The sequence below is a fragment of the Triticum urartu genome, chromosome 5A (assembly GCF_056163025.1).
Source record: "Triticum urartu cultivar PI428250 chromosome 5A, HENAU_Tu73, whole genome shotgun sequence".
NCBI lineage: Eukaryota > Viridiplantae > Streptophyta > Magnoliopsida > Poales > Poaceae > Triticum > Triticum urartu.
In genome coordinates, this window is record NC_141877.1 from 454696612 (window position 1) to 454710070 (window position 13459).

Below are 13459 nucleotides of genomic sequence, written 5' to 3' on the forward strand. Positions count from 1 at the left end.
CGAAAAGAAAAACAGAAGAAAAAAAAACGTAATATGGACCGGCACATACAACATCCAGCGTGCGAGGGGGGTGCGCGCGGGGCTGCTCGGAGGCGTCCTACGCGCTGGATAGGAATCCCCATGCAACCAGAAATGTACGGCAGCACGCAGGAGGCCACTGACTCATTTTTTTGTTTTCTTTTCACATTTTTTTGGTTTTGTTTTTTTACTTTTGTTGATACTTTAAAATATTCTAAATATATATATTATAAAAAACACTCTACATAAAAGATTTGAAAAATGTCAATCTAGCATGTGTAAAATGTTAAATGTGTTTATAACAAATATTTCTCATATATGTGAAAACTGTGTACAAAAAATACAATGTGTATGGAAAAAAATTATCATGTAATTTGAGAAGTGTTAATCAAAATTTCGTAAAAAATCTTAATCATGTATTTAAAAAATAAAAACGTGTATAAAAAATGTTCCTTATGCACCAAAATGTAGAACGTGTATTGAAAAAATTGATTATATATTTCCAAAAAGTTAACCGTGTATAAAAAGTTGTTCCTAATATATACCGAAAATGTATAATGTGTATGAACAAGTAGTTACCTAACACAAATATATTAAAAAATATTAATCATATATATCACAAAAATTAAACATGTATAAAAAAATATTTCTAATGCATATGAGAAATGTAAAACATGTATTAGAAAATTTGAACATAAAAATTAATTTTAAAAAATATTGATCATGTAAAAAATGTTAACCATGTGTTTAAAAAATGTTAAATATGTACCACGTGACACATGTTGTAAGCAATCCAAACTATTCAAAAAAATATTAAACATGTATTAAAATATGTTCCTTATATGTACCAAAAATGTACAGTATGTATAAAAAACTAGTCAGCAAACATACTTTTCAAAATGTTAATCACGTATTTGAAATATGTTAAACATGTACAAAAAATGCTCCCGATGTATACGTTAAAGTAAAAACATGGATGAAAAATGTAGACATGTGTTGGAAAAAAAAAGAAAACTGAAAAGCAAAAGAAACACATCAGAACAAAAAAAAGAGAAGAGAAACCCACAGATACCCCGTGAAAAACCAAAAAACAAAACCAAAGACAAACGAAGAAAACTAAGAAAGAGACAAAAAACAACGCAGAGTGAAGAAAAGGAAAAAGAGAAAACCAATGAAAGAAATAAAAGAAAACCAAAGAGAAAAGGAAACAAGAAAACTGGAGAAAAAAGAGTGCAAAAAATGAAAACTGAGGACAAGACAAAAGAAAGCAAAAAATAAAATAAAAGGAAACATGAAAATTAGTGAAGAAATAAGAAACGGAAGACAATGCAAAATAAATCGGACTCCAACATTGAAAACCAGAAAATAAACCCACACAAAAATCCAAGAAGAAAACCATGAATGAAACCCAGTGAACTCGAACGAAACCCAACGAATTAAAAAAAATGACATAAAATGGCCAGCGAGCAGCTACAGCGCGGGGACAAAGCTTCATGTGAGACAAAAGGAGCACTCGCACTGAGTGAGATATAGCTCCCACGAACTAGTTCAGCCTACCTTTGCTTCTTTTTTTCTTTGCAAACTTCTATACGTGCTAAAAACATCTGGGTTCCATTAAAATTGCATGTATCTTTACTTAAACACCAAAAATTATAGATATAGTGTTTTAGTTCATAGAGGAAAAATAATACAAACAAACTTTAATAAGTAGGAAGTAAATGAAATTTCCTAGAATATTGATCAACCTATAACCGCTCTCGCGACTCGTCCGCCGCCATGTCCGGGCCAGGTTGATCCTTGCGTGATGGTGTGCTACACCATGGATGGCCCAACAGGTGGTATTCCGCATAGTGGACTGGTCCTAGGATCTTGGAAGCCTCTGACTGCAGCTGGGAGCCCATCATGGAAACTAGGGTGTCTCGGAGCATAAGTTAGAACTTCTCCAGCCGACCTGACAAAGTCAGATATGGTCCTTGTAACCTTAGGTCTCACAGTGTTTATATAATGAGGCCAAGGGATAGCGCCGAGATCGACTCCACCTCAATAGCAGTAAACACCATATCTTTGTAACCTGCCTCACGCGAGGTCTTTTTCATCATCAATTCAATCAAAAGCAGGAGTAAGGTATTACCTCCTCGTGAGGGTCCAAACTTGGGTAAACTCCCCGTGACTTATGACTACACTCTCCACCCTACCAAGGACGTTGATGGTTTCTGTCACTACAAAAAATACACTTCCGTGATCATACTGTTTGTCATAGTAGGTCACGTTTTCTGTCATGCATATACATACATGACGATTTTATGACAGAATTATGATAGTCATACATGTGCTGTCGTAGAAGTGTTCCATGACATTACCAAAATTGTCATCACGGAAGTGTCCACTTCCATGACGATAAATCGCATGTCACAGAAGTGCTTTCGTCAAGGGTGACCGACATGTGGCATCCACCGTAATGGGTCGCCGTTAAGCTACCGGGTTTCGGTTTGGATCTGATAACCCGTTAACAGCCCGAAGCAATGGGGATTTTCCATGTGTAAAATTCTCAATGGCCAGAGGAACCACGTGTCGGCTCACCGTTGAGACAGATGTCATCCACTCATTGGACCGAAGGCGCCTATAATTCGTCGACATGTGGCATGGCCCAATAGAGGCCCATTCCAGTGAAAAGGCCGGCCCAATTGACTTGGTCAAAAGGTAACGGGCCGGCCCACGGAAAGCATGTTAACGCCCTGTCCGCATATAACCCATTTACACCCCGCTAACTCACGGCCTACCGGAATTTGGCCCAGTAGTGTCATCTGGGCCGTCCAATATGATTTCAGCACGTTGTAACTTCCGGCCCATGTATGGCCCATGATGTATTTCGGCCCATAGGAGGCCCTTTGTAACTTTGGGCCCATTAAAGGCCCGAGATGAAACTGGCCCTTAATGAACAATGTATCGCTTTATACCCATTAACGACCCATTATTCCGTCGGCCGTTTCCAGCCCGTGTTAACTTTCGGCCTTCTAAGGGCCCATTTTTTCTTGGGCTCATTTCCAGAATTCGATTACTTACGGTCCGTTACTGGCATGTTCCGCCTGTGGGCCAAATTAAGCCCGTGGTTACAGTCGGCCTGTTTGTGGCCCGTTAAACCATTGGGCTATTTTCATAGCGTCATCAAATACGGCCTATTAACAGCCCGTTATGGTTGGGCCATAAAACAAACGATTTCCACTCTAGCTCGTTTACGGTCCGTTATTGGTCCACAAATAGTACGACTCATGTTTGGCGAAACGATTATACGGCCTGTAGAAGGCCCATGGATCCTACAGCCCGTAGAAGGTCCATGGATCGTACAACCCGTGGAGGGCCATGGTCACTACAGCAGGTAGCAGGACCATGGTCACAACAGTCCGTGTGTTGCCATGGTTATTGTGGCCTAGTTATAAAAATAGGTTATTGTGGCCACTAGAAAAACGCGAAAAAAGAACTATAGTGACTATAAGCAAACAACTAAACAAGACAATAAGAAAATAAATAAGCAAGCAACTAACGCTAGGCCATTACGGCTATTACATATATTACATCCACTGGGCATCAAAGTTCGCCACCGGTGCAAATATAGGGAACAAAGCATCATATTACATACACTGACTGTCTAAATTGGCCACCAGTGCAAATAAACGCGGCGGCAAAACAAGTCATAACTGAAACAACTTTAGAAGAGCTCAAGAAACGTTATCCTGGGTATCCACCATGCTGGCAATAAGCTTTGAAATCTTATTAGCTTTGTCCTGTTTGGTGCTAAAATCCTCCAACGCTTGTTGTTGCACCAGAAAGTATGCATCTGAATGCTACAGGGACTTCCGCAGTCCTTCCACTTCCTGTCGCAGCACAACTGATCGATGTCTTTCATCTTGTAGTTTAGACTCAAGAAACCAAACTGATTCACATAGTGAGTTTGAATAGCTTGTGCAAGCGGTAGTGGCTAGTAACTCGAACACTAAACCAAGACAGGACTTTGGGGCTGTCTCACTGTCTTCAAGATAGTTTTTCTTAGCTATTTTATCGGCTTTGTTGGAGACTCCTTTACCATTGCTTAATAAGGCACTCTTCCCCAATATTCCGTCAGCATTCTAAAAGAAGAAACAAGCAGACACATAACAGGTTTAACATGTACTAGTATATGAAACTCATTTCGGTGAACCAGTTCATTAGTAAGGTGGACAGTATTAAACTATCAAGTCTTCTATTGCCAAGTCAAAATAGAGACACAGTTCAAATCATATCAGTTCAACACAAAGCAGCACTGAAAGAATACAAAGCGTGGGTAACTACACGACACAACAAGATTTCAGATGGGTACCATAGGTCTACATGTACAACAACACTATTGGCTCTGTTGTGATGCTAGTAATGTGCATGATATGAGAAGTCAACTATATACACAATTGAAATTGAAATCAACAAAGCTATTTATAAGAGCAAAACTGTTAAAAAACATGCGTAAACATACATGTTGTGTCATTGGAGTTTCGATTGGGACCTTCAATTTAAAAATAAGTTTGTATGAGTAAATACAGTGATACAAGAGCAAAGCAGTATGCACGATAGCAATGGAATCTTAAATGAGAACAATTGTTCTTCAGGTTTAAGCACTTGTTCTATATGAATAGAGTACAGTAAGACGCAAGAATATAGTACTTAAAAATAGAAAATGAGCTCATAGACCTTACCACATTCTTGGTTTGGGACCAGTACTGAATAAGGCGTTCCCAGTCATCGTCCAGTAAATGTGTCTCAGGAGAACGTAAGGGAATTTGATGAGTTTCTTTGCCAGTGAAGTACGTTTTCTCCAGGTAATTTTGATACTGCCACCATGCATTCTTGAAGAACATAATGCCGAAGGTACTAATCCGAAGGTTGTTAATGGGCAACGAATAAAATATTATATCTCATGTACGCCCATTAATGTTGAAAGTAATATTGCCCAAACTATGACACCGAAAGAACACATAAAAGAGTCCTCCCGGAACACTCCAGAATCATCAAAAAGAGGAGGTACGTGATACAGTAAGTAAATGGACTCCGAAAATCCGCAAAAATATTTTCTGTCAGTTTTGGAATATGACAAAAATTAGGAAAATAAGGAACTTCCAGGAAGTGCACCCTGGTGGACACAAGACAACAGGGCACGCCTGGCTTGCCCAGGTGGGTTTTGCCCACCTCGGGTACCTTCTGGACTCCGTTTTTCTACAGCTTGTTCCCCATAAAAAATCTTTATATACCCCCTGAACCTATTGACCACCGTATCGCAAAGAAATCTTCTGTTCTCTTTTCTCACTATTTTCGGTCAGATCTGTTGAGCCAGGCATCGTGTCTTCTTCCTCCTCCAACAACGTGGAAGAGGATGCTTGGTTGATGAAGATCAAGCTGAAGAAAGAAGAGCCCATAAAAGCCGTCAAGGGAGACAAGAGCAAGGAGGCTACTGGAGATCAAGCACCGGTAGCTGAGCAGGCCTGGCCTGCTGAGGAAGAAGAAAAAGATATCCTTAAACCTTACTATGCTCATCTTACCCCGACTAATATTGAAGCCTTTCAAATCATTGAAATGGTTCGTGTGCAAAATAAATATCTCACTCGTGAAAATGTTCTGCATCAAGAGCACATCATCTTCCTCCGTAGCGTCATCTGTAGATTGGAAAATCTCTTGATCGTGAAGGACAAGATCGCCTCTACTTCATCACAACCACCTCCTTCATCACCAAAAGAAAATTGAGTATCGGGTATGGGCACTCCCCTTGGCTTCCGCCAAGCTTGGGGGAGGTGCCTCGGTATCGTATCACCTTCACTATCTTTTTCCTTTACTTATCTTAGTTTGATCCATAGTTATCTTTTGCCTTAGATGAATAAAAGTTTAGTTCGATCCTTTCTTTTCGAGAGTTTGCTTAGTGATCTATCCTTTTAATCGTGTGCGAGATATATAATAAATTTTTAGTTTGAGTTTTTGCTTTCTTTACTTTCATGTTCCAATAAAAAGAAAGGAAATAAATGAATAAGATCATATGCTAATCTTATGGTAGGTGATGACACCACATAAGGAAAAGTATAAGTAGAAAATTTTATTAGAGATTGACAAACATAGCATTGGTCAATGATGCAATTCATGAAAGAATTAATAAGGGAAGAGAAGATTCACATATAAATACACTATCCTGGAAATCTTTTGTGATTGTGAGCCCCCATCAAAATATTATATGCCAAAATTGTTGACATTGGACAAGGAAGACAACGTAATGATTTATGTTTGTTCATATTCACATAGAAGTTATATTGTCTTGTAAGGGTATATTTCTCCCTATGTGGTTTTGGTGATTGATGACAATGCTTTTGCGGACTAATCGTGTGCATTGAGCATTTCAGATATCTCATGGCGAGGCACTAGACGATTCGACGCCCCTCAGAGCCTTTCAAAGACGACGATTATTCTACATTTCTTTTTCGGTGTATTTGAGTCGTAGGAAAGCCGTACTATTAAGAGGGGGTCCGCTTTGGAGAGGTGTGGGTGGAATCAACACGTACACGGCCCCATATGCACCCACAACCTCCTTCCATCTCCGGAGCATTTCCTATGTTTTCTGTAGTGTTTTCAGAATCTTGCCAGCGGTAGTACCACCTATGCCTATGGTAGTACGGTTTAAGCGGTAGTACCGCTGGTACTTTCGTGGTAGTACCGCTTAGGGTTTCCCCGAGCGTGCAACTTTCGGTTGCCTGTTTGTATTTCACGGTAGTATTGTTGTAGTACCGCTTCGGCGATACTACAACCCGCACTACCGTCCCCACTACCGCTTGCGGGGTTTTCTTATGTGCAAGATTCTGTTTCCACTTTGCCACAAGCGGTAGTAGAGCGACACTAGGACGGTAGTACTGCTTGGCATGGTACTGCCTCCCCTGGCACCCTCTACTACCGCTGCCTCTCCAGGACTAAGACCCAAAGCGGTAGTACCGCTCGGGTCAGCGGTAGTACCGCTCCAGCGGCACTACCGTAGCTACACTCTGTGTAGTCTTAGGCCTGTGCGGAGTTGTACCGCCTAAGCGGTAGTACCGCTTAGCTGCGGGCTGGGAAAAAACGGTTGTATTTTTGCTTCCCTATATAAAGGGGGGGTCTTCTTCCTTCTAAGGTTGACCTCTTCCCCTCCAAGCTTCATTGTTGCTTAAAGCTCCATTTTCACCCGATCTCTCTCCCTAGCCAATCAAACTTGTTGATTCTCTAGGGATTGGTTGAGAAGGACCCGATCTACACTTCCATCGAGAGAAATTTGTTTCCCCCACTAATCCCTTGCGGATCTTGTTACTCTTGGGTGTTTGAGCACCCTAGACGGTTGAGGTCACTGCGGAGCCATATTCCATTATGGTGAAGCTTCATGGTGTCGTTGTGAGCCTCCAATTAAGTTGTGGAGATTGCCCCAACCTTGTTTGTAAAGGTTCGGTCGCCACTGTCAGTGTCAAAATCGGCGGATCTCGGGTAGGGGGTCCCGAACTGTGCGTCTAGGATCGATGGTAATAGGAGACGGGGGACACAATGTTTTACCCAGGTTCGGGCCCTCTCTATGGTGGTAATACCCTACGTCCTACTTGATTGATCTTGATGAATATGAGTATTACAAGAGTTGATCTACCACGAGATCGTAATGGCTAAACCCTAAGAGTCTAACCTGGCTATGATTATGAGGATTCGGCCTATCTACGGACCAAGCCCTCCGGTTTATATAGACACGAGAGGGATCTAGGGTTACACGAGGTCGGTTACAGAGAAAGGAATCTTCATAGTTGGTCGCCAAGCTTGCCTTCCACGCCAAGGAGAGTCCTATCCGGACACGGGTGGAGTCTTCGGTCTTTGTATCCTTATGGTCCATCAGTCCGGCCCATATCCAATAGATCGGACACCCGAGGACCCCTTAGTCCATGACTCCCTCAGTAGCCCCTGAACCAGGCTTCAATGATGATGTGTCCGGCGCGCAGATTGTCTTCCGCATTGCAAGGCGGGTTCTACTTTCCGAATACTCCAGGATAGTCTTCGGATAAAACGAAGGTGTCCAGATCTGCAACACAAGTACCACACACAACCGCAAGGAATATAATATTTCACGAGTCCCATCTGCTGACAACTTTTTGCAAGATGACATCACATCTGTTCGGTCACTATATCGAACCGTTTTTGTCCCCCGTTTCGCGCTTCGAGATGCGGTTTTCATTGGCACGTCTTGTCAAAGCAGAGATCGTGTCCCTTTATTGCGGGATTTTCATCAATGCAGGCGTGGGTAACACAACCATGTCGTTTACACAACCCTTGGGAATAGGCGAGTTTTATGGTGAGTGAGAAGGCGTTCGATATTCACTGCCTTTATAAGGGGATAAGGATTCCCCCTTCTTCTCCCACACCTTCTCTCTTCCTCTGCCCTTCCACTCTTGAGATCCAGCGCCCAAGTTCTCATCTCCTTCCCACTCAAGCTAGCACTCAACCATGTCTGGATCCGGAGGTCAAGGCAAGTGGATGGTCTCCTCCATCAAGGAGAAGGACATTACTGAGCTTCGGGCTGCCGGGTACTTGGCGAAGGAAATCGCCCACCGTCTTCCAGCTCAGGGGCAAGTCATCTCCACACCGAAGCCCAATGAGAGGGTGGTGGTATTCATCCCTCATTTCCTTCGCGGGCTAGGGTTTCCACTCCACCCTTTCGCCCGCGGGTTGATGTACTATTACGAGATAGACTTCCATGATCTATCCCCGAACTCTTTCCTCAACATCTCGGCGTTCATCGTCGTGTGTGAGGCCTTCCTCCGCATCCAACTCGACTTCAGGCTGTGGCTCAAGGTCTTCCACATGAAGCCGAAGGTGGTGGATAGCCAGCATGCAGAGTGCGGGGGTGCCATGGTGAGCAAGCTGACCAATGTCTCCTGGCCAAAGGCACTTTCGTGGAGACTGTCAAGGAATGGCAGAAACAATGGTTCTACATCACAGAACCCCGCGGCGCAAACTGGGCCGCAGCTGCTGAATTCAACTCCGGCGCTCCAATGCGGCTCACCTCCTGGGTCGAGAAGAGCCCGAACTGGTGTTCGCCAGATGAGCTGATAGCGCTACAGACGCGCGTTCAAAGTACGGTGGACAAAGATATCAAGCTTGTCGATGTAATCCAGGTGATGCTAGTTCACCGGATTCTCCCGTGCCAAAGCCGAAGCCGCCCTCTATGGGAGTTCAATCCGAAGAAGCACCATACCCTGAAGAGGCTCTACGAAACTACTCACGAAGACGCCTGGAAGTTGCTATTCAAGGGCAACGAGACACCGCCGACCATAGATTCGGACCGCGGGCACGACATTAACCACCTCGCCAACGAGGTATGTTATTTTTAACGCATCCCCTACTTGCTTGTTTCAAGGATGATATCTAAGATTTTATTATCAATTCTTCTTCAGGACTGGATGGAGAGGGCGAAGCAGATCCAATGTCCGGCTCCGCTGCCCGAAGAACCAATCATCCCGCGTCTAGTGAAGATGCTGGTACAGACGCCCTATAAGGCGCCAGAGAAGAAGGCCATGGGGAAGGCCAAGGGGGTTCGGAGCGGCCCCCGTCGCAAGGTCACTTCGAACATGATGTCCGAACACAAGACCCATTCCTCCGCCGCCGAAGACGAGGAGGAGGAGGAGGAGAGCGACTCTCCCCGTGACGGGGGGAGAAAGAAGAGGGCGGCCTCCACAAATCTGGCGGCGGAGGCGCCCAAGAGGGGGAAAGACCCCTTGGTGGATAACTCCGCATGGGACGTCGACAGCAGCCCGGAGCGAAGCCCCCGGACTAAGCCCCTGGCAGCATCGTGAGTACTAAGAACCCACACTCGTTTATTTATCCGGCCTCTACACTCTATGGCATTAATATGGTTAATCGTGTTATTGCAGCCCGGCCCATGACAGCCCCCAGCGATCCTCGTCAAGAGCTCGTTGGATTCGAAGGCAATGGCCAGCGAGACACCGCCGGCCGCTCACTCTCCCAAGGCCAAGGGAGATGACGAGGTACTGTCCCAAAGGACCTTCCCAGGCCAGGGAGAGGTTCAGGAGGCCGTCGTGGTGGCGCCGGGAGGCAAGACCCCGGCTTCCGGACACATGGGGGAGCAGATCCCCATGGGGACTGGAGGCCTCGATCAGTTTGGCCACCAGCCGAATACGATTCCGGAGACCCATGCGGCTCCGGAATCCGGTGAGCAACCTCCTTCAAAAGAAGGGGGTGTGCCTGTCCCATCGGTGACCTCTGTCCAACCAGAGGCACCGGATAATCTACTGAAGGCGCTACGAGGGGCTTCCATTGTGGAAGAACACCATATCCTTATGGGTAGGGTGATTGAGAAGGTTCAGTCCGTCAAGAGCGGACTGACCGAAGCCTACAATGGTGTAACACCCCGAGACCGATGTGCCAGGTGTCGTCCAGTTATTCGCTGTTGTTGTCTTGTCATTGCTTGCGTGTCATGCATTGCATATCATGTCATCATGCGCTTTTCTTTTGCATACATGTTCGTCTCATGCATCCGAGCATTTTCCTCATTGTCCGTTTTGCAATCCGGCGCTCCTATGTCATCCGGTGTCCGTTTCTACCTCTTTTCATGTGCGGGGATTAAACATTTCCGGATTGGACCGAGACTTGCCATGCGGCCTTGGTTTACTACCGGTAGACCGCCTGTCAAGTTTCGTACCATTTGGACTTTGTTTGATACTCCAACGGTTAACCAAGGGACCGAAAAGGCCTCGTGTGTGTTGCAGCCCAACACCCTTCCATTCTGGACCAAAACCCACCAAAACCCCTTCCATCCTCTCGGTCGTTCGATCACGATCGCGTGGCCGAAAACCGCACCTCATTTGGACTCTCCTAGCTCCCTCTACCTATAAATATGTCCTCCCCGTCCATTTTCGCGGACGAAACCCTAGTCTTCCTCTACCCCGCGCCACCGGACACATCTCCGCCACCGGCCGGACATGTCTGCCGCCCTCAGCCACCTCACTCAACCAATGGCGTTGCGCCACGTCGCCTTCCCCGCTGCCACAGCCAACGGGCGTCTGCCACCTCACCCCGCGCCGCGCCCTCTCTCTCCTCCCCCGCCGCCAGGCCCGCCGCGGCCCGGATCTGGCCCTCCAGGCCCGCTCCGCTGAGGCGCCGCGCCCCACCGCCTGGGTCTCCCCGCCGCCTGCGACGTCAGCGCGCCGTCGCCCTGTTCGTCGACGCTCGCCGCCGCCGCTTCTCCGTCACCGACCGGCGCCGCCTCCGCCGCGCAAACTCGCCGCCGCCCTCGCCGTCCGGCCGCCGCCATCGCCCTGCGCCTCGCCGCCTCGTCGCCGGCGCCCCGCCGCTCGTGCTTCGGCGGCCGCGCCGGCCCCGCCTCTTCTCGCCGCCGCCCGCACCCTCGTCGCCGGCCATCGCCGGAAACGGCTACCTCGCCGGATCCGGGGAAGGTGGACGAGATCCACCAACCCCGGGAACCAAACGCGGCCCCTCGATCCGGATCTCCTCGTCCCGGATATCCTCATCCCGTTGACTTTTCACGGAGGTATAAATTCCACTAAGTCCCCGAGATTCCCAGATTCATATGCCCATGTTCATCATGCCGTAACTTTGCATCCGTAGATCCATTTTGAGCGTGTAGCATATCAAAATGTTCGCCTCAGAGAGCATATCATTTCATCTCATCGCATCATTTTCATTTGAGTTCTTCTTGATGCCCGAAATGCTGTTGGAAGAATGCTATTTGAGTTAATTGCCAGATCTGCTGCATCAAATAGCTATTTGTCATTTTTGCCATGATTAAGGTGTGCATGATATGCCTCTGAGCTCTACATGAGTTTTGTTATATGCCATGCCATCTTTCCAGAGGTGCAATCCTTGTATTTTTGTGATGTGTGTGGTGACTAGCACAAGCTTGCAAAGTGGTGCATTCGTTAATGCTGATTTCAGGGACTTAGCATTTCCACTAAGTCCTTGATCTGTTTATCTCAATATGCCATATGTTCTTGTTGTTTCCTAGTGATCTGTGCCTCTTTTGAGGATGACCAGTAAGGATGTTTTGTTAATCTTGTAGTGCTCTATCCATCCATGTCTTTGTTTGCAATTATGGAGCACCCTAGCTGGAGACAATCGAGCTCTACTTTTGTCATTTCATGAATCTGGGCAGATTATCTACTTGTTAGCAATTTTGCCGAGGATGTTGTAGTTGATCTGTGCATGCTATGTTATTGTTCTTGCCATGTCTAGCTTGTATTTTGTGTATTCTTGATGGGTGTATGCTTAGATTGTCATGACTTGCTCTATAGTGAGTGCATCGAGCTCGTAAACATGCCTACTTGATATCTGATTTGCATGTTCCAGTTTTTCTCTAAGTCTGTAACCTGATTATGTTTTTGCCATGTTCACATGCTTGCAATTGTATTTTCTGATCCCTTTTGGCTCAAGGTCACTAAGGGACTTTGGTTAATCTCTTTGAGTAGCTCCATGCCATGCTTTACTTTGCCATGTTCAGGTCCTGTAGCATATAGTTTTCATGCTCCAAAGTGTGCTACCTGATCTGAAATTCCAGACAAGTGTTAATTTCACCAAGTCTGAAACCTGTTTACCAAATGCACTTTTGCCATGCTTGTTTGAACCTGTTAATGGATGAATTGGCCGTAGCTCAGTGTTCATCTTTTGTTAAGCATCATGAGTGGATCCCTGCCATGTATTTTGATGCCATGTTTGAGTGCTGTAGCATGTTCATCTTGTTGCATTTAGATGGCTACGTGCTGTATATCGCATACCGGTGCCATATTTGAATTGCTTGCCGTTTCCAAACTGTGACTCCGATTCCGGCGTTCTTTATATCATTTTCAAGCGATTTCATCTCACCTTTCCAGTGGCATACTTGGATTTCCAAGTTGAGGCCAGGTTCATTCATCTCTTGTCAAATCTTGCATATGCATCGCATACCGCATTCCGCATATCATACCATGTTCTTGTGTTGGTTGTTTACTTTGTTGTGTGCTTCTTTCCGGTGTTTGCTTCTTCGGGTTGGTTCCGGTAACGTCGCGTTTGTGAGGACCCGTTCTTCTACGTCCGTTTGTCTTCTTCATGGACTCGTTCTTCTTCCTTGCGGTATTTCAGGCAAGATGATCATACCCTCGAAATCACTTCTATCTTTGCTGGCTAGTTGCTTGCTCTTTTGCTATGCCTATGCTGCGATACCTACCACTTGCTTATCATGCCTCCCATATTGTTAAGCCAAGCCTCTAACCCACCTTATCCTAGCAAACCGTTGTTTGGCTATGTTACCGCTTTGCTCAGCCCCTCTTATAGCGTTGTTAGTTGCAGGTGAAGATTGAAGTTTGTTCCTTGTTGGAACATGGAGATGTTGTTCCTCGTTGGAACATGTTTACTTGTTGGGATA